Source organism: Anabrus simplex, chromosome 1, assembly GCF_040414725.1.
Source record: "Anabrus simplex isolate iqAnaSimp1 chromosome 1, ASM4041472v1, whole genome shotgun sequence".
In the NCBI taxonomy this organism is placed as follows: domain Eukaryota; kingdom Metazoa; phylum Arthropoda; class Insecta; order Orthoptera; family Tettigoniidae; genus Anabrus; species Anabrus simplex.
The window spans coordinates 1,063,829,531-1,063,850,552 of NC_090265.1; the positions used below are offsets into that span (position 1 = coordinate 1,063,829,531).

Sequence of the window (21,022 nt, forward strand, 5' to 3'; positions counted from 1 at the left end):
CATGGAAAAGATCGCTGCACATCACACGACGTAATGGGAGGATACTTGTATTGCGGTATATTCGGTTGCTTAATATTTGCTGTTATTTGACTGCTCTTACCTTACCTTACTAATATGATGGATTGTTTTCCAGCAGTAAAGAAAATTTTATACGAATTACTTTTCCAGTTGCCGCTGGATCTTGAGCCAATTCTTCTTTCAGGCCTTCTACGCACTAGACTTATTTCAGCACTGGCAACTTCTTTGCTTCCTGTTTCTCCATCACTATAGGTACTCTCGAAAAAGATGCCTGTATGTACGCCAGGTCTCCTTACAGGGTTTTACTGCGAAATGCCTCTTGTGAAAGTTGAACACAAATACTTGACTGTGAGTCAAAACTGTCAATCACCTACACAAAAAATAATAAAAATCACAACAAATACAACAAAACATTCAAAGTTTCCATCGTTTAGTTCTCTATCAGTTTAGGAAAATTGCCAATAAATAACATTTTAATTGATTTACAGACTGAATGGTGTCAAAGTTGGCAGCGTAAAAAGAGGCTGCGTTAACCCAATTTCCCCACCTTTTGATGACTGGTTGGGGTGGCAAGGCAAGATCTCCTGCAAGTTCCTTGTATACTTGAGCTGCTGAAGGCACCTTTAAAAAAATTCTTGGTTTGATTGATCAGTGAATCAGCAGTGGGGAACTGCTCTCTAATCTTTTGTGCAGCCCGATGAATAGCATGTCACATGTAGAATGCCTGGATAAAACACGCTTAGATTTTTTCGCAGCCCTCACCATGTATGGTGCAGCACGGCTTGTCCGTGGTCCGACAGACCGACCAACCGAGCAGAGGACGGGTTGCCACGGGTCTACCGTGGCTCTACACTTCTGCATTCGGGAGACGGAGGCAACCAACCGATCGGAATCAGTACTGTGGTAGATGATAAAATTAAAGGATGAATGTCTCACTTCTATCGCCTGCACAGTGATATATAATGGAGCGTGGCATGCGGAGAAGCAATCGAGTTGATACCCTATAGGTGGCCTGCGCATCGATGAGGGTGGGCTCTAAGATGAATTCTAATATTGAAGACGGCTCAAACACCTAGACTCCAAGCCAGAGCAATTCGCCAATGAAAGTTAAAATCTCCAAGCAGACCGGAAATCCAACCCAGGACCCCTTGGACCAAAAGGCCAGCATGATAACCATTTAGCTGTGAAGCCGAACTGAACTGTGACGTTTCGTTTAATAGATATAGAGACACTGGCATAACGTTGTCCAAATTCAGATAAATATGTGACGTTTTTACAGTGAACATTATGAAGTATGAGCAGGAAAGATGTGCTGCTTAAATTTAATAAAGTCATGTAATTACAATAACACGTGATTGAAAGACATAGTTCCTAACCGGAAGAGATAACCTATCTACACCAGCTGATGTACCTTATATCAGTAGAAGGATGTACAAGAATTGGTCGATTTCGTAATGGATCACACACGACCAACAAATCAACCCTTTTGCTGAATGCATCGACAGCTATAGGCTAGACAGAAACTGGGATAACATCTTCGGATGGAGACTTCAAGACTAAACAAAATTCCTTTGGATAACAAGCTAAAAGGAAGAAGAGAAGTAGAGCGCCTAAGCAAAATATGGAGAATATATAGCCAGAACAATCTTTGGAAGACTTAACCGTGTTAAGATGACGACGATGACAACGGTTAGTTTACGGGGTACATTTAGAGTCTTCTTCTGGTTTAAGGGGTCTCGTGCTCAATTCCCGGCCACTTCGGGGATTTTAATAGAATAGAATAGAGTAGACTATTACCATCCCCTAGTTCCGGATCGCCTGAAACTAGAAAGAGAGCACTCTTTTATTTTAATTCATTAAAGTTTGATGCATACATTACATTGTCCTCCTATTTGACTATTAATACACTAACTATAATTTATCTTGTCCTAGACGTTAACAATATATTGTCTAGGACAACATGTATCTTTCCTTACCTTATTTAATGCTAACTTTTGTGTCACACGTCTTTTTTTTTTTTGCTTTACGTCGCACCGACACAGATATGTCTTATGGCAACGATGGAATGGGATAGGCCTAGGAATGGGAAGGAAGCGGCCGTCGCCTTAATTAAGGTACAGCCCCAGCATTTACCTGGTGTGAAAATGGAAAACCACGGAAAACCATCTTCAGGGCTGCCGACAGTGAGGTTCGAACCCACTATCTCCCTATTACTGGATACTGGCCGCACTTAAGCGACTGCAGCTATCGAGCTCTGTCACAAGTCTTTCTGCAGTATCCTACCATTAATAACATGCCTTACTTACCGGCTGAATTATGAATGGAAAATAATAAGACGACAATATTTTAGCAATTGTATAGAAATATCTTCCTCTTTCTATTTTTTGTTTTATATTCACTTCCCAGATATTTTTACTCTCAGTGGTTCGGTTGTCCTACAAACTCTTAATAGATGCGCCTCATCCATTTCTCTCTCTCTCTCTGACCCTTATTTCTATAAATTCCCGTAAGCCACCACACCGTTACTCTCATTTCCATGTCTCTCCTAATTGCCATATTATGTGTGATTTTACAAAATTTCAAGTGTGTCCTTTTAGTTCCACATTCTGCCATAATCGCCTGTTTCTCAAGAACATTACTTCCTTACAGAATATTTATCTTTATACTGAATCTCTTTACCCGAGTAGCTTTCCATTCCTATTCTGTCGAGCATCCTTTCCACTAACTTTCATTAGTCAGTAATCACCCTACCGGGCGAGTTGGCCGTGCGCGTAGAGGCGCGCGGCTGTGAGCTTGCATCCGGGAGATAGTAGGTTCGAATCCCACTATCGGCAGCCCTAAAGATGGTTTTCCGTGGTTTCCCATTTTCACACCAGGCAAATGCTGGGGCTGTACTATTAATCAAGGCCACGGCCGCTTCCTTCCAACTACTAGGCCTTTCCTATCCCATCGTCGCCATAAGACCTATCTGTGTCGGTGCGACGTAAAGCCCCTAGCAAAAAAAAAAAAAAAAAAGGAATCACCCTTTAAGTGTTCCATCTGTTGTTTGTGTGCTAAATTCACTATTTCCCTCCCCTCTCCCCTTCTTAATCTTAACCAATATTTTATTACTTTTCTGGCTATATCTGGTTGAATACTTATATATACACATAGTCTTCTAACTCCACAATTGGCCCATCGGGGATTTTAATTTCGGCTCTAGGACTGGGTGTATGTTTGCTGTCTTCAAAATTAGATTTCATCCTGCACCAGATGTCTTTGGAAGTCCTACACCTTTATTATTTTATCTCATAAATTTGCAGATATGGTTTTATCTGTTATAGTGTATCTGCTATTAATCTGAAATATATGAATATTATAATATGTAACTATTCTCAGCACTGCAGCCATACTAGACCTCGGTAAAGACGCGGCGAGACTCAGGTGTGTCGCCACTCAGCACTCATGGCCCCCTAGAGTCCACTGTGCCACACACAGCCACCTGAGCTTCCTTAACCCCAGGCATCACACATCTTATCGCTACACTTCCATATACAGTATATCTTGAGAAACTTGTGCCAAGAGTACAGAGTAGTGACTGAAACACTGTCACCAGTCACTTTCACTGCATTTCTTTCACTCGTTACCTGTTATTTCACTTACCAAGTTTTGCCTACAGACGTTTGACGTACGAGTTGTTCTATTATAACCATAATTCATATTCGTATTTTACATATTGTCAGTCGTTCTTTTTCTTCCTACTTGTTTAACGTCGCACTAACACATCGAATGTTCTTGGCGACGGAAGGATGGGAAAGGGCTAGAATTGGGGAGGCAGTGGCCGTGGCCTTAATTATAGTACAGCCCCATCATTTGCCTGAGAAACCATGGAAAAATAGTTCAAATTTTTCGTTCAAGATGTAGCTATAAGTACTCAATATCGAAGTAGAATTAATTCTGACAACTAAAGGATATTTTCACCTGTCATTGTCGGGCTATCTTTACCATAAGCACGAAGAAAGAACCAAATTAAGGCCCTGCATAAGAAAATCTGAATTTATGGGGAGAGCTGTTACTTATGGAGATTTGCCAAGGATTTTAAAGGTAACAGAGCATAGCCATGCCTCCAATATCGAGTTGATTAGAGCAAATAAATTAGTTTGTTAGTATAAAGGAGAACAAAGTCCCGAAGAATAATACGAAAAATAAAGAAAACCTGGCTCAGGTAGAATAAAGTGTACTACCATACCTCGCAGAACGCAAGACGGCAAGTAAATTCCCGAGAAATCCGACAACACTTGCTGACTTATATGTCAAAACATCAGTATGTTACATTTAATAGGCAACCAAATTGTCATGTAATTCAAGTTCGCAGTATAATAAACAGTAGTATGTCATATAATTTATCGAATATCAAAATGTAATTAATGAATGTCAGATGTTGCATACAACAAATATCTCATGCCAGTTGTCTACCACCGTCCGTAAGTTCCAGGCGTACATAGCTTCCCATTCGATTGGGCCTAATTCTGCCACAAACTCCAGGCAAATGCTGGAATTACGGTGTTTGTCTACTACTAATGGAGGCACCACAACCGTACATAATTCACAACACTACGTAAACGGAGAGATAACATCTGTGTATAATTATTAATTAATTAATTGTCCGACTCGTTGGCTGAACGGTCAGCGTACTGGCCTTCGGTCCAGAGGGTCCCGGGTTCGATTCCCGGCCGGGTCGGGGATTTTAACCTTAATTGGTTAATTCCAATGGCACGGGGGCTGGGTGTATGTGTTGTCTTCATCATCATTTCATCCCCATCACGACGCGCAGGTCGCCTACGGGAGTCAAATAGAAAGACCTGCACCTGGCGAGCCGAACCCGTCCTGGGATATCCCGGCACTAAAAGCCATACGACATTTCATTTCAATTAATTAATTAATTAATTAATACAACTTACCCCGTGAGGAGAGTGCCACAAGGACGACGTATGTCGACTACACAGTATTTTGTCTTCTAAGATATTGATAAGTTTGCTAGGGTGCCACAAAGAAAAATAACAATCACAAGACTCAGGAATAAATTTGGAAAGTGACATGCTGTATGTTCTTCAAATGTTATATAGATGATTGCAGAGTATGGTTATTGAACCTCGTATTGCGGCGATAGCGATGTCGTGAAGTCGTGTCCGGTTGAAACCCAGAGAATACCACAGCTGTACAAGAAATTTAGGGACTGTACCTCGAGCTCCGATCATGAGTCCATGGACGGAGATGTTGTCTAGGTGATATTTGTCTTCATAATAGTTTACGGTTGACTGGTAAATGGACTTCTTTCCGGCGTCCACCTCTTCGGCTTGGCCAATGTGCGACTCGAAGCGTATTGTGGGATCTAAAATTAGTCCCTGCTTGATGGCTGATTGAAAGGCTGATGAATACAGTATTGAGACTATATAACATTTTCACTAGGTTTTTCTGTATGTGTCTTGCAACATTGTAAATCCCGTTTGCCTAAGAAGGAGTAAATGTTATTTCTTCAGTGTGGATGTTAAGGGAACAGTTTTGGCCTCGTTTCATTCCTTCTCTGAAAAGTATTTGAAGCAAGAACAAGAATTGAAAGTATTCAAGCTCTTTATGATTTTTCGGTTGTGAAATTGCCAGCGTTTCACTCCAATGCAACAGGGAGCTCATGAAGAAGACAACGCATGTTCGTTTTAAATTTTGCTGGACTCAGCTTCTTTAAGTCAAGGTTTCAGGCACTGGAGCACTGTCCAGTACTCGGCGAGAGGGAGGACAGTAATGAACATTGTACAAAAGAAATTCCTCCCGGCCACACTCCCTGCGTGACTGACGTTCGATAGGGACTAAAATGACCGCGTCCTTATGTTCTCAAATCGTCTGTCTCGTCCAAATCTCAAAGACGTTTTTGGGAATAATTTTTTGTAAAACTCGTTTTAGGTTAAGACTCTTCATCATGTCTTCGAGACAGCGTTCATATTCAGCAGTGGGTTAATGGACTATAGTAGTGAATACAAGCTGATATTCTGTAGAATTTCTCTCGTGCTCGTTAGCCTTGCCTCTGCCCTCTCTTAGATACAGTACACTTGTGAAGATCACACGTGTGTGACAGTTCATTTTGTGTGAATGGGAGTGGTATAATTAACGCACAGCGGCATTCAGTCCTTGTCAACCCTCGTTCTACATCCTGGCACAGGAAACTCGCCCGCTTTTGAGAGCACGGCTGTCGGCCCGGAAACACCACCACAATGAGACGCATCGCGAAGATAATCGAGCACCCTCACCATGCGAAGGTAATATTGCCAAGTCTCTCCTTTAAAATATACCAAAGCCGATAACATTACTCGCGTTTCAAGACCAAGAGAACTCGTGTGGAGGAGAGATCATTTTCAAACATGAGCTCAGTGTCACGTTTATCGATGTTAATGACCATCACTTACAAGGAGTCCCTCAAACGTTCGGATTACACAGATTTTATTGATACTTCGTATATTCATATTACGTATGAGGTATAACGAAATGTTGAAATAATAAAGCGTACCTCTCTACCATTCGTAAAATAATAATAATAATAATAATAATAATAATAATAATAATAATAATAATAATAATAATAATATTTAACTTAAAATCCATAATTCGCCATATGATATTGAATTCAAAAGACATTGTTGTGACTTTTGTAGATTTTAAGAAGACCTTTGACTCGGTTGATAGAGAAACCATAGATAAAACAAATCGTGAATTTGGAGTGAAAACTAAATTGGCAAACATAATACGTGAAACCCTTACCGACACAATTTAAAAGGTGAAATTTATGGGGGAGATATCCAAACTTATTAAGATAACTACAGGTGTAAGGAAAGGTGACGGTCTATCACCCTTTCTATTCAACTGTGTTCTAGAGAAAATTGTAAGAATTTGGAACGTAAAGCTTAAAGAGCATAACATTTTGCCGGTAACTTTGGGGAGAATAAACAAAGGCATTGAAATAAATTGCCTAGCATTTCCAGACGATTTCGCTATATTGTCAGAAAACCTAACGCGTGCAACAACACAAATCAATCTCTTGGAAGAAATAGCCAACAAGACAGGTTTGATAATCTCCGTAAAAAAAAAAAAAATTGATTACAAACATCAAGAATGCTCCAAAATGTTTGGCAACAGACATTGGTCCAGGGGAAAGAGTAACGAAATTCAAATATCTGGAATATATAATTCAAGAAAATGGTTTAGAAAAATCTGCAGTAGAAGAAGATGGAAAGAGCATATGGTATCACAAATAACTTTTGTAACAAAAAAGGTCTATCTAAAAATCTTAAAATAAGGCATGACACTACAGTGGTGAAACCGGAATGCTTATATGCAAGTGAATGCCTGGTACTAAACTACAGATTAGATAAACTTGAGGTACTAGAAAAGAGAATCATGAGAAAAAATCTTAGGCCCTGTGAAAACAACAGAAGCATGGAAATTAAGGTCTAATGATGAAATACACAGGAACATAGAAAACATAACAGATACCGTAAGAAAAAGGAGATTGGAATTTTTCGGACATATTTACATAATGGATGATTCCAGATTAACACAAAGGATTTTCAAGTATCTTTGGGACAAAAATGCAACAACTAGCTGGATTCAAGAAGTAAAGAAAGATTTAGAAAGAAATAATGTAAGAGAAGAAGAAACTATGGACAGAGACATTTTTAGAAACAGGGTAGTAAGTCCTGGTGCGAAGTGGTCCGAGGACAGAAGGAAACAGCATAGTGAAAGGATGAAAGAATATTGGAAGGAGCGGAAGAGAATAGAACAAAATATGAAGAACTGAATTGAAATTGCCACGTGGTCCTTAACAGGCCTCATCGGAAAGAAGAAGAATATTGGCTTTACGTCCCCCTAACTACTCTTACAATTTTTATAGACGCCAAGGTGCCGGGATTTAGTCCCACAGGAGTTCTTTAACGTGCCAGTAAATCCACCGATACGAGACTGACGTATTTGAACACCTTCAAATACTAAAGGACTGAGCCAGGATCGATCCCGTCAAGATGGAGTCAAAGGGCCAGCGCCTCAACCGTCTGAGCCACTCAGCCCGGCTCGTAGAAACATAGTCTATTAAATATGGCGAAGTTAATGTTGTGAAGCAATATTGTATTCTTATTAGACTTCCACAACCAGTTCGTCAGCGGTAGTCTGGCGGTAGCGTTCTTTCTTTACTACGGAGTAGAGTTTAGCTGCACCGGGATAGGGTTTCGATCGTGGAAGAAATATTTGCTTACATTTCTTTCATTCTTTTTGTACTTGGGTCATAACCGAAGACTTGTCATTCCCAAGGGGATAAATGCCATTAGAACAAAAAAATGGTATCTCTAGGCTGTATGCGTTACGGCCTTGTACATACTAATGGGGTTATGTCCAAAGATAACAGAACGTGTTGCAGTCAACTCCAATAGATAGTGCAAATGCCAAGTCATTCCAAAGAAGGTAACTCCTAGCTACTCTTTTCTTCTATCGTAAGTATGGAGCGACAACTGGAGTTCTCAAAACAAGGACAGAGTTTTCATGCTCATGTAACTTATATGTTCCTGATTGCAAATGGTATTTTTTACGTCGGAGGTGGTTCTATACCCGGTTCGGTGGTTAGAATAATGTAAGAGAGATGTTTTAGATTACCTACCTGAAGTGGCAAAGAGGAGAGATCCTTCCTCAATGCTTGCTTGAGACCGACCGACCCACCCTAAATAGTACTAGTTAAATAGTAGAATTAAAACTGGGGCAGATTAAAACTGCAGATTGCCGAAACCCCTGAAAGGGGCCGATTCTTACGAAGGGAGACATTTCCCCCACACACTGCTCAATAGCTCTGTGACTCAAAATGTTAATTCATTCTCTGACAACGGGCAAATACCGCCTCTCAGCCAGATCGATTTTCCCCCGCCAGTGCAGAACGAGTGATTTTTACGACTCATCGGCACTTCTCGGAAACAGATGAGTAAAAGGGCATAGTTTTCGCCCTGGGACTCTCAGTTACTCGTCCTTAGTAAAAAAAGAGTCCCAGGGCGAAAGCTATGCCCCTTTACTCATCTGAGTCCGAGAAATGCCCGATGAGCAGGAAAATGTCCATTGTACTGCACTGGCTGGAAATAAAGCTATATGTCATCGAGGTGGTATTTTCGCCCATGTCACAGAAGGACCCACGCCCCCCCCCCCTCTTCTCCCCTTCCTCCCTGATCGCTAAAATGTTTAAATTCAAATAACGTTGCTGAATTTTGCGATTGAAGATGGGAGTTGGTGGGGGGGGGGGGGACTCACCTTCGTAACAAACGGATCTTTCCAAGGGATTTGATTTTGTTGTTAATTAATGAAAATCGTGTTTTAAATTTGGAATAGGCCGAAAAAGTAGTAAGGTACCAGTTAAATCAGGTCGCAATTTAGCCAAGGGCCGCGATGTTTGAAACGAGTATTCGGCTTCTCGGTCCTAACGACCCAGTTTTAATAGTAGGATGCCTGGGTCGCTACAGTGACTCTGACGCTCTGACGAACGAAATGTTCATATTATCTCCGATAGAGTTCGCATGGATTGTGGTCACAAGGTTATCACATTCGGTGAAAGAACGAAAGAGCAGCATTTTGAAATCGACATGGCGTGTGCTGGGTGCGAATGCATTATTTTTTTGACATGAGTGCTTTTCGTGATGAGTTGATGAGAAAAAATTCAAGTACTTTTTATAAGTCACGGCATAATAAACGTTTTAATTCCGTGTGCATCGTGCGTTAAACAGCTTTATTTTTGAGTTTCCGGTACTAAACTGTTATTCACATGTCGGAAAAATTCATACAGTTTTAGGCTATGGTGACCAGATGCCCCTTATATTACGGGATTGTCCCTTATTTCTCTGAAGTGTCCCGTTGTCCCAGCAAAAAAAAAAAAATATACGGGACAACTATCATCCCGTTTTTCGTGAACTGTCCCATATAGATATTTTAACATAACTTGTTTAAACTTTATTTATCACAAAACTCTGATGTGGATTTCTCACTGTATAAAGTAAATCCAGTTTGTTTGGTTGGCACCAAATGTAAGAAACTAGTGAGACAGACGTGTATAAAATGTAAAAATGGCAACTTGTAATCCTGCGTAGTGAACATTGTTTTTTATTTTTGCAACACTTGATGTTTTTTATGTACCCTGTTTGAAGGAAAATGGAAAGCAGAAGGACCAAAGGAAGACCTAGCGAGCATTTTATACACGACATTAAAGGCAAGCACACCTATTGTCACTTGAAGCTTCTGGCCAAAGAATGCAAAGAACGGAAACGCTTGAAAGACATGCATGTTACCCACCAACATTAGGGTTCAGGATAATAATAACGGCGCACCGATACAGGTAGATCTTATGGCGACAATGGGATAGGAAAGGGCTGGGAGTGGGAAGGAAGTGGCCGTGGCCTTAATTAAGGTACAGTCCCAGAATTGCCTGGTGTGAAAACGGGAAACCACGGAAAACCAACTTCAGGGGTACCGACAGTGGGGTTCGAATCCACTGTCTCCCTTCTGCAAGTTCACAGGTGCGTGATCCCGAATGCAAGCTCACAGCTGCGCACCTCTAAACGCACAGCCAACTTACCCGGTAATAATAATAATAATAATAATAATAATAATAGTCAGTACTTGTCGTAAAGCAAATTGTACATCATACAATACATGCTGAATTTCTATAAATAAATGGTACTCTTTGCGCGATCTGTGGCTCGTGTTAAGAAATTCTAATCTTAAATAGGGCGTAATAATCAACAGCAGTCGAAAGGTCCAGTGTTTTCATGTTTGTAATCTGTTCACATATTTTAGGCGAACAGCGAAGACGGTAACTCTTTTTGGAAGCACGCCTTTCGTTTCGTAACGGATTGGTTATTGGGATGATAATTTAATGAAAGACGAACTGAAAATAAGTTCGGAAACAGTCCCATTGGTGCAGTTACTCTAGAGAAATTTGCGTCAATTGGGCCCAAAGTGATTTCACACGTATTGGAGGAGTAAGATAGTGGAAACAGACGAGGCCAAATTTAAGCATAACCCCGGCCGCAGAACGGGACAATAATTTCTTTCTCGTGCCCGAGGAATCTCACGACAGTATAACCCTACTCAACATTATTAGGCAGTACATTTTGCCCTAGGCAGCAATAATATCGGACGGTTGGAAGCCATGTAACTGCCTCCAGATCGAGGGATTTCTTCATTTGAAAGTCAACCACCGAATTCAATTTGTCAAACAGCCAGAGCGGACGGGTCCACGAATTGAACCAAGAACGTCTCGCGGGAGAGGATATTCCAGTGCACACAAATACGGAAGTGGCGGAACATTCATGAATCTCTACCCATATCAGAAACGCAGGACATGAAAATGCAGACATCAGCACGAACATGAACGATCTGCGGATCGAATCATGGACCTCCAGCTAACAAACAGACATGGTACCCCTACACAATGCGGTATCAATGCCATGAAGCACAGCCTCTAAATCAATAACTGTAACACTCTGCTTCCCAAACTACGGAGTAATCAAATATGGTCCATGCAAACACATTTCTCACGGTGTGAACTTGGCAGATTGGCCACAGTTTCCTTGGGAACACTCTTTGGTTGATTCGAACGAAAATACCATAGTCAAAGACAGCCATATCGGAATTGTAGGAAGAGTGCAGTAGAATTTCCAACGCAATTTACTCCTTGATGAACTAAGTGTTGCACATAGGTGTATTGAGTACAAAATGCTGGCCAAAATTATTTCTTTACCAATATTGATTTAAAATGATAGGATATAAATTCCGTATGTATTTTGTTGTGATAGACAGAGAAATCCATGCTTTTACCGCATTTTTTAAAAGACTAAAAATGCCTCGTGTCGGTAGATTTACTGGTACATAAAATAAATCCTGTAGGACAAAATTGCGGAAACTCGGTGTCTCAGAAAACCGTAAAAGTAGCCAGTGGAATGTAAAGTAAAATAACATTATTATTATTATTCTCTCTTCTCTTCCTTCGTTATGCCCATTCATAGAGCGCGTTTGAACTTGATAGTTGGTTTGATGGTTTGTGCCTTCTTATCCTCCCAAAATCTCTTCATGAATGCACTGTGTTGCATCTTGCGTTCTGTCGACCACTTCCTACCAGTTGTCTTTTTTGGTTTCTCCCTAAATTTATGATTAGCTACTTTGGTTCTAAAAGCTCCACGATTTTCCATGATGTCGTCTGTAATATTTATTTCTTGGAGGTCCGCCTTAGTTTCTTCTAGCCATTTTATTTTGACCTTCTTTGAGTTGATTACTTTGAATAATCTTTTAGTTAGTCTGTCGCTGTTCATTCTGTAGATATGGCCATAGAAATTAAGGCGCCTTTTCCGTACAGCATCAGTAAACCTGTCGGTGAAGGAGTAGAGGTCCGCTGTTTTCCTCTTAATCCACATTCCATTTTCTCTCGTAGGACCATAAATTTTCCTGAGAATTTTCCGCTCCTGCTTTTCAATTTCTGTAATTTTAGAGTGACCACCTAAGCATATGGTTTCTGAGGCATATAAAGCTTCGGGCAATACAACTGTCTTGTAGTGTCGTAATTTTGCATTACGCGATATGACTCTTTTGTTGTAGTAATTCCACGTCAGTCTGTATGCCTTATGTAGTTTGGTGTTTCTTTCTACATTGGCACTACTGTCTAATCCTGATGGTAGTATAATTTCTCCAAGGTATTTGAAGGAGGGCACCTGTGAAATTGTGCCGTTTTCCATCTCTAGCGGAGTTCTTTTGCTATTTTGACGTAGATTTTCCATGTACTTGGTTTTCTCGTAGGATATCTGGAGGCCTGCCTTTGATGCTATATTGTGTAGTCTCTGTATGGCATACCTTGTTTCATCCTTGGTCTTAGTAATGATTGCGAGATCATCAGCAAATGCTAAACATTTCACATTGACCTTGCTTCCCAAATTTCCGATGTTCACACCCTTGATATCCTTTTCCCACTCTCTAATAACTTTGTCTAGAACTAAGTTAAACAGAATAGGGGAGATGCTGTCACCTTGACGAACGCCCGTACATATTTCAAAAGGCTCAGAGATTTCTCCAAGGAATTTCACTTTAGAGGTCGTACTTGTGAGGGTCTGCTGGATAAGTGCTCTGGTCTTCTTGTCCACTCTGAGTTCTTCTAGGGTATCAAATACTGTCTGTCTGTCCACAGAGTCATACGCCTTCTTAAAATCCACAAAGGTGACGATCGTGCTGGCACTTCGGCGAATCCTTAATATCGTCTTCAAATTCCATATTTGTTCTGCACATGATCGACCTTTCCTGAAACCCGCTTGGTACTCGCCAATCAGATGATCTGTCTGTTTTTCTAACCGGTTCAAGAGAGCTTTGGAAAGGATTTTGTATGCGATTGGCAGTAGAGATATGCCTCTATAGTTGTTTGGATCTGCCTTGTCACCTTTCTTGTGCAATGGGTGTATTAATGCACACTTCCAATCCTGTGGAATCATTTCCGTTTCCCATATTTCTACTAGGATTGCATGAATTTTGCTTACAAGATCATCTCCAAGTTTACACATCTCCGCAGTGATGCCGTCCTCTCCAGGAGCTTTATTATTTTTAAGCGATCGTATAATCTCTGCTGTTTCCTGTATTGTCGGTGGCTGTGAATCGGGGTTGGGCATGGGCTTTTCAAAGTTCAGTCTTTCCTTTGGAGGATCACAATTGAGGAGGTCTCGGAAGTAGTCAGCTAGAATAGTGCAGTTCTCTTTGGTGTTCGTTTCTAATGTTCCATTTGCTCGACGGAAACATAAAGATGGTGGTTGATAGCTAGATAAATTCTCACGGAAGGTCTTGTAGAAATTCCTGGAGTTGTTTCTAAGGAAATCTTGTTCGATTTCCATGAGTCTATTATTATTATTATTATTATTATTATTATTATTATTATATAGTAATTACTTATACCTTTGCGACTGTTATCTTATTTCTATTATCTGTTGTGTAGTAAGTAATCCGGCAGGTCGCCTAGCGGCACGGATGGATGTCTCAAGCATATGTTTCAATACCGTTCATTTCGTAATTTTCAAAATTACCCTATGCCTACCGCAATTGTACTGCCGAGCGTAATATTTTCTGTTCAATGATACAAACATTATGGGTCAGAATTTACTTCACAATTCGATATGAAGCAAATTTAGAAAGTCTCACATTTTCAACACCGCATAACTTGTCCCTGAGAGTCGTAGGACTACCGTTGTGGTATCATTTCGGATTCAGAGAGAGATTTATAGTAGTACGCCACATGAGAGGCTAGAATAGACATTTAATCCGCCCAATCGCAGACTTATTAAAACTTATGTTGCTAATTTGCAATGTTAACTAACAGCCGTACGGAGTACAGCGGTGTGTCAGAACCGTACGCGGCAACACAGCACTCTGGGACCAGCCTAATGATTGCTACACTTAAGAAAATGGAAACTGCAACACCATGAAGGCATTGGTCGTTTGTGATGATTTTCAAGATGTGAAACGTTGCCATGTAGGTATGTAAACGATCAAAGTTTCAGACCCATTGGATTGTTGCTACAGGTCTTCCCACGTGATTGGTCGCGGAGGAATCAACTCCAGTATACGGACTCTGGTGTAGCGTAGTTAACTTGCAGACTGTGCAGAGACGTGTTACCCGTCGAACATGCCTCGACGATAGAGAAGAGCACGCTAGCAACAACTGTTGCCGTTTGAGAGTGCTCGGATAATTGGGCTGTGTGAGGCTGGATTATCGCTAAGGACTGTCGCTGCACGTGTTGGCCGACTGGCATCTACGGTACAACGTGTATGGCAGCAGTGGTCAAATGAAGGTATCCACACTCGTAGACCTGGCACAGGCCCAGCGCGACGGACAACTGTGAAAGAGGATCGCCGCATCATTCGGATGGCCCGGATGGAACCCCATGCTACAGCAGCGCAAATTCGAGCAGCTGTGGCACCCCACGTTACACAACAAACAGTTGGTAATCGTCTGTGTGCAGCTGGCTTACGAGCCAGTGTCCCTGCAGAAGTTGTTCCATTGACCCCACAACAGCGACGTGTAAGGCTGGCCTGGTGTCGAAAAAGATCGACGTGGGTCGACGAATGGCATAGGGTCGTCTTTAATGATGAATCGCGCTTCTGTCTTGCCCGCAGTGATCGCCAGAATCGTGTGCGCCGACGTACCTGGGAGAAGGGCCGCCCAGATCTTATTGTCGAGAGGCACACAGGGCCAACACCAAGCATTATGGTCTGGGGAGCTATTGGCTTTAATGTGAAATCACAATTAGTGCTGGTTGAGGTCACTATGACTGCTCGACAGTACGTTGATAGGGTACCCAATCCAGTGGTTGTCCCTATGATGGCGAACATTGCTAATGGGATGTTTCAGCAAGACAATGCCCGGGTTCACATTGCACCCATCTCCAGAGGAGCTCTCCACGACATCACAACCTTAGAAAGGCCCGCCAGATCCCCGGACCTCAGTCCTATTGAGCATGTGTGGGACATGATGGGTCGACAACTGGCCAACCGTCCTCAGCCACCAACAACTGACCCGTGCAGTGCAGCAAGCATGGGCCATAATTCCTCAGGAAGCGATCCAGGGCCTTATTGACTCCATGCCTCGACGAATTCGACGTAAAGCAACTTGAAAAAAAAAACTTCACCATTAGAAAAACATTCACAAAAATATCAAAGTAGATGCTTTGCAAACAAGCGCCGAAAGCACAGATATGCAACACATTCAAGGGCTCATCAATGTATTGCAGTTCGTGGTGGGCACATCCTGTATTAATTGTTGTCCAAACTTGCGGTCAGAGGTACCTAAAAGTGTAATCATCGAATCACAACCGAATAGTCGTCCTGCATGTTCAATTGCAGCAATGTAGCACCACTCCTTCTGGGTGTTGCAATTTCCATTTTCTTCAGTGTATTAGCTGATTTGCGAGCATTCTCTTCCTCTGTCAAATACAATTCTATATAAAATCAACGCATAGATCCAAGTTTTCCATAACTGTTCTTTATAAAAACACCAATTAGAGGGCTTGTAACGATGCTGTGTATCACTTGATCTAATTTTCACATAACAAAAGAACTTTCTATCACTAAATTGGTAACACCTTTTTTGTTAAGAAGGATAAAAGTGTATAATTTCTGTTAGCTGTTAACAACAACTGAAGATACCGGTACATCAAAATTTGGTTACGATTGTGTGTCAAAGCTTCATTGTCAAGAGTTTTAAATTGGAGATTTTTCTGTAGAAGGTCCACTCCTACCACTGCCGCGATTTGGCGAGTACTCCTGTTGGGAGTCCTCTGTAGTATATTCTAATATGCGGTCCTCTGTACAAAGATCAGGCCTAGGCCCACCAGCTTCATGCATGGGTATGACGTTTCCAATGTCAGCTATTCTCTGTAGGGGCTATACTTGCTACAACACTTCTCACTAGAAGATACAACAAATCATGGATTGATTAACATTTTATTTTTTTAGCATCTGGCTTTTAGTGCCAGGAGTGTCCGAGAATGTATGCTGTGTGAGGGTGTTGACTGTGAGTGTAATTGCACGGGCTAAAATTGGAAGGAAGGTCATTCGCCTTGATGAAGGTACCATCAAGGCATTTACCTGAAAATGAAAATGGGAAGCCAAAAGAATCCATTTTTGAGTATGACCGACGGGGTATTCGAACCCAGCAGCCTACCGAAGTAGCTGTACTAGTCGTGCCACAACGCACTGACCTAACCTGCTTGGTACCTTCTCCCAGATATGGAAGCACAGCTCCATATATGGACATATTTTAGGAAAAGACGTAAAAGCATCACCATATTTCGTGTCGTAAAACAACGAGTTTCCCGCAGAAGTGTTACGTAAAGTAGGGGAAGTAGCTGCTTATAGAACTTGTTGAAATGACATTGTACTTTGTACTGGTACCTCACAGTAAAGTTGTGAAAAGCAACTGGTGACTATGCTGCTCTGTCATAGTATCTGTTTCCCGAAAATCCAGGGACTGATCCTAATGATCCCCAAGAGCTGTACTTATAGATCAGTTAAACTGTGAAACAAATAATCTTTGTTAAAATGTAACCGAACTTGCGTTATTCTAGTATTCAGTAGAAAATCACCTGATGGTACATTTCCCCCATTTTTTAAAGGATTTTGTCCTTAAAATATATCGTGTGTTATGCCTATATATGACCCATCTATGTTTTCTTTGGGGAAGGAATACCTCAGTTTATGGCATTCCACATTACATTGACATATTTCAACGAGTTCTTGAATAGGGTTTACATATTACGTGTGTGAAATACTGTCTGTTTTATTTAAACTTTCGTAAAGAAATGTACTCATTCATTATTATTTGTGAGCCTTTCATGGAATCGTTCGAATTGTTCTCCGTAAAGAGCTGTATAGGTTGTTTTTCCCGACAACTAATTCAGTGTACATTAATGTTGTGCACAGTTTGTGGTTTAGTAGTTGAACAGAACAAATACAGTTTCATTCCTTACCCCGTAAGCAATGTTCTCAATTTTGACCATTTTCTAACTTTCTCTGGTTCTGATTTAACTTACCTTATCTTGGGTGATAACACAGCTTATCAAATGACAATTTGCTTGTAAACGCCGGTCGCTAGCGGCACGGGTCGCATGCGACACGGTCGCATCTGGCGCGACACCATGTGAAGCCCGTTCCAATCTCCTCACCAAAATTAAATTTCATGGCTCAACTGTGATAACAATGAGACAAGTGGCTCTAGGTTCAGAGGGCCCTGGGTTCGACTCCCGGCCGGGGCGAGGATATTAGCCGCATCCTGTTAATTACTACAGCTCAGGCACTGGGTGTGAGTGTTCGTCTTAATACAAATCTTCAATTTACACACACAATATATCCCACTACAAACCTCCACAGAAACACACAGTAGTGTTGGTGGCAGGAGAGACAGCCGACCGTAAAACTGTGCCTACCCAGGTAATTGGGAGGAGACCAATAATAATAATAATAATAATAATAATAATAATAATAATAATAATAATAATAATAATAGGTTGCTCTGAAATAGGAGGTTAATCACATTATCAAGTGGTTGCAGGTTCGTCCTGGAAAAGTAGGGATGACATAAAAATGATAATGTTGAACTGTAGAAGTATTGTAAATAAAGGAATAGAATTAAGTAATTTAATAGATATATACTTACCAGATGTTTTGGCAGGAGTTGATCATGACTGAGAAATTATATAATGAAAGCAGAAATTTTCTCATAGAACTGGAGTGTGTATCGTAGAGACAGGACACGAATGGTAGGAAGGAAAGTATTCATTCCGGTGAAAGACAAAGTTGAAGGTGACAAACATGAAATTCTAGGCGTAAGGCTCATCTCTAAAGATATTAGGCAACTTTATGTCTTTCGAGTGTGCAGACAGGGAAAGGGTAGTGCTGACGCTGATTCGGAATTATTTGATAAGATAATCAGCTATGTGGGAAACGATATATAAGGAATGTGATTGTAGCGGGTGATCTCAATTTACCAGATGTCAGTTGGGAAGGTACTGTAAACGACAGGAAGCATGACAACCAAATGGAAAATTTAATATGGGAAGGACAGTTTATTCATAAAGTGATGGAACCAACAAGAGAGAAGAATATCCTGCATGTGGTGCTGGTAAAACCAGATGAGCTCTATAAAGAAACCGAAGTAAACAGATGGTATTAGTGATCACGAAGCTGCTTTTGTCGTAGTTAAAAATAAATGTGATAAGAAAGGAAGGTCTTAAAAGTAGAACTATTAGGCAGTACCCTATGGCTGATAAAACAGGCATGTGGGAGTTTAAGAAACTAAATATGATCGGTGGAAAACGGTAAATAAAAATGTAAACAGCCTGTTAGATAGGTTTAAAGCAATTGTTCAGGAATGTGAAAACAGGTTTGTACCTTTAAAGGTGGTAAAAGTAAAGTAAACTCGTGTCCTCGTCCCGAGGCGGTGCAACTCTTTTCAAGCACACCCCCGATGGAGGTCAGCTGTATGCACCATTTTAACACCATGCAGCCCTCCTGCCATTCTTAAATTTCTGGCAGTACCGGGAATCGAACCCGGGCCTCCGAGGACGGTAGCTAATAGTGCTAACCGTTACGCCACGGAGGTGGACTTCAAAGGTGGCAAGAAAATGATAAAGACCCACTATATTATAACAGAGAAGTATAGAGACTAAGAAGGAGGTGCAGATTGGAGAGAAATAGAGTTAGAAATGGCTGTGGAAGTAAGGAGAAATTGAAGGAACTTACTAGGAAATTGAATCTAGCAAAGAAGTCAGCTAAGGATAACATGATGGAAAGCATAATTGACAGTCATAAAAATTTCAGTGAAAAATTGAAGGTATGTACAGGTACTTTAAGGCAGAAACAGGTTCCAAGAAAGACATTCTAGGAATCATTAATGAACAAGAGGAGTGTGTATGCGAGGATCTTCAAAAGGCAGAAGTATTCAGTCAGCAGTATGTAAAGATTGTCAGTTACAAGGATAATGTCCAGATAGAGGAGGTGACTAATACTAAAGAAGTATTAAAATTTACTTATGACAACAATGACATTTAGAGAAAGATAGAAAAGTTGAAAACTAGGAAAGCAGCTTGTATTGACAAGATTTCGGGGGATATACTAAAGACAATGGGTTGGGATATAGTACCATATCTGAAGTACTTATTTTATTATTGTTTGCATGAAGGTGCTATACCAAATGAACGGAGAGTTGTTATAGTAGCCCCTGTGTATAAAGGAAAGGGTGATAGACATAAAGCTGAAAATTACAGGCCAGTCAGTTTGACATGCATTGTATGTAAGCTTTGGGTAAACATTCTTTCTGATTATATTAGACATGTTTGCGAAATTAATAACTGGTTCTATAGAAGACAGTTCATGTTTAGGGAAGGTTATCCCACTGAAGCTCAGCTTGTAGGATACCAGCAAGATATACTAAATATCTTGGACTCATGAGGTCAAATGGACTGTATCGCAATTGACCTATCTAAGGCATTTGATAGGATAGATCATGGGAAACTACTGGCAAAAAATAGTGCAATTGGACTACACAAAGAAGTGACTGAATGGGTGGCTATATTTCTAGAAAATAGAACTCAGAAAATTAGAGTAGGCGAAGCTTTATCTGACCCTGCAATAATTAAGAGGGGAATTCTTCAAGGCAGTATTATTGGACCTTTCTGTTTTCTTACATATATACATAAAAGATATGAGTAAAGAAGTGGAATCAAAGACAGGGCTTTTTGCGGATGATGTTATTCTGTATAGAGTAATAAATAACTTACAAGATTGTGAGCAAATGCAAAATGACCTCGATAATATTGTGAGATGGACAGTAGGCAATGGTATGATGATAAACGTGGTTAAAAGTCAGGTTGTGAGTTTCACAGATAGAAAAAGTCTTCTCAGCTTTAATTACTGCGTTGATGGGGTGAAAGTTCATTTTGGGGATCATTGTAAGTACCTGGGTGTTAATATAAGGAAAAATCTTCATTGGGGTAATCACATAAATTGGATTGTAGATAAATGGTACAGATCTCTGTACATGGTTTTGAGGGTATTTAGGGGTTGTATTAAGGATGTAAAAGAGAGGGCATTTATGTGTCTGATAAGATCCTAACTAGAGCATGGTTGCAGTGTATGGGACCCACACCAGGATTATTTGATTCAAGAACGGAAACAATCCAAAGAAAAGCAGCTCGATTTGTTGTGGGTGATTTCCGCAAAAGAGTAGTGTTGCAAAGTTTGGGATGGGAAGACTTGGGAGAAAGGAGACGAGCTGCTCGACTAAGTGGTATGATCCGTGCTGTCACTGGAGAGATGGCGTGGAATGACATTAGTAAACGAAAAAGTTTGAGAAAGATCACAATATGAAGATAAAGCTGGAATTCAAAAGGAACAATTGGGACAAATATTCGTTTATAGGAAGGGGAGT

General features: G+C 40.8%; 1 protein-coding gene across 1 annotated transcript in view; it reads right to left on the reverse strand.

The window, feature by feature from the left end:
• nAChRalpha2 (nicotinic acetylcholine receptor alpha2) overlaps positions 1–21,022 on the reverse strand; it is a 687,424-nt gene that overhangs the window by 71,253 nt on the left and 595,149 nt on the right. The gene's annotated exons all lie outside the window — the stretch shown is intronic.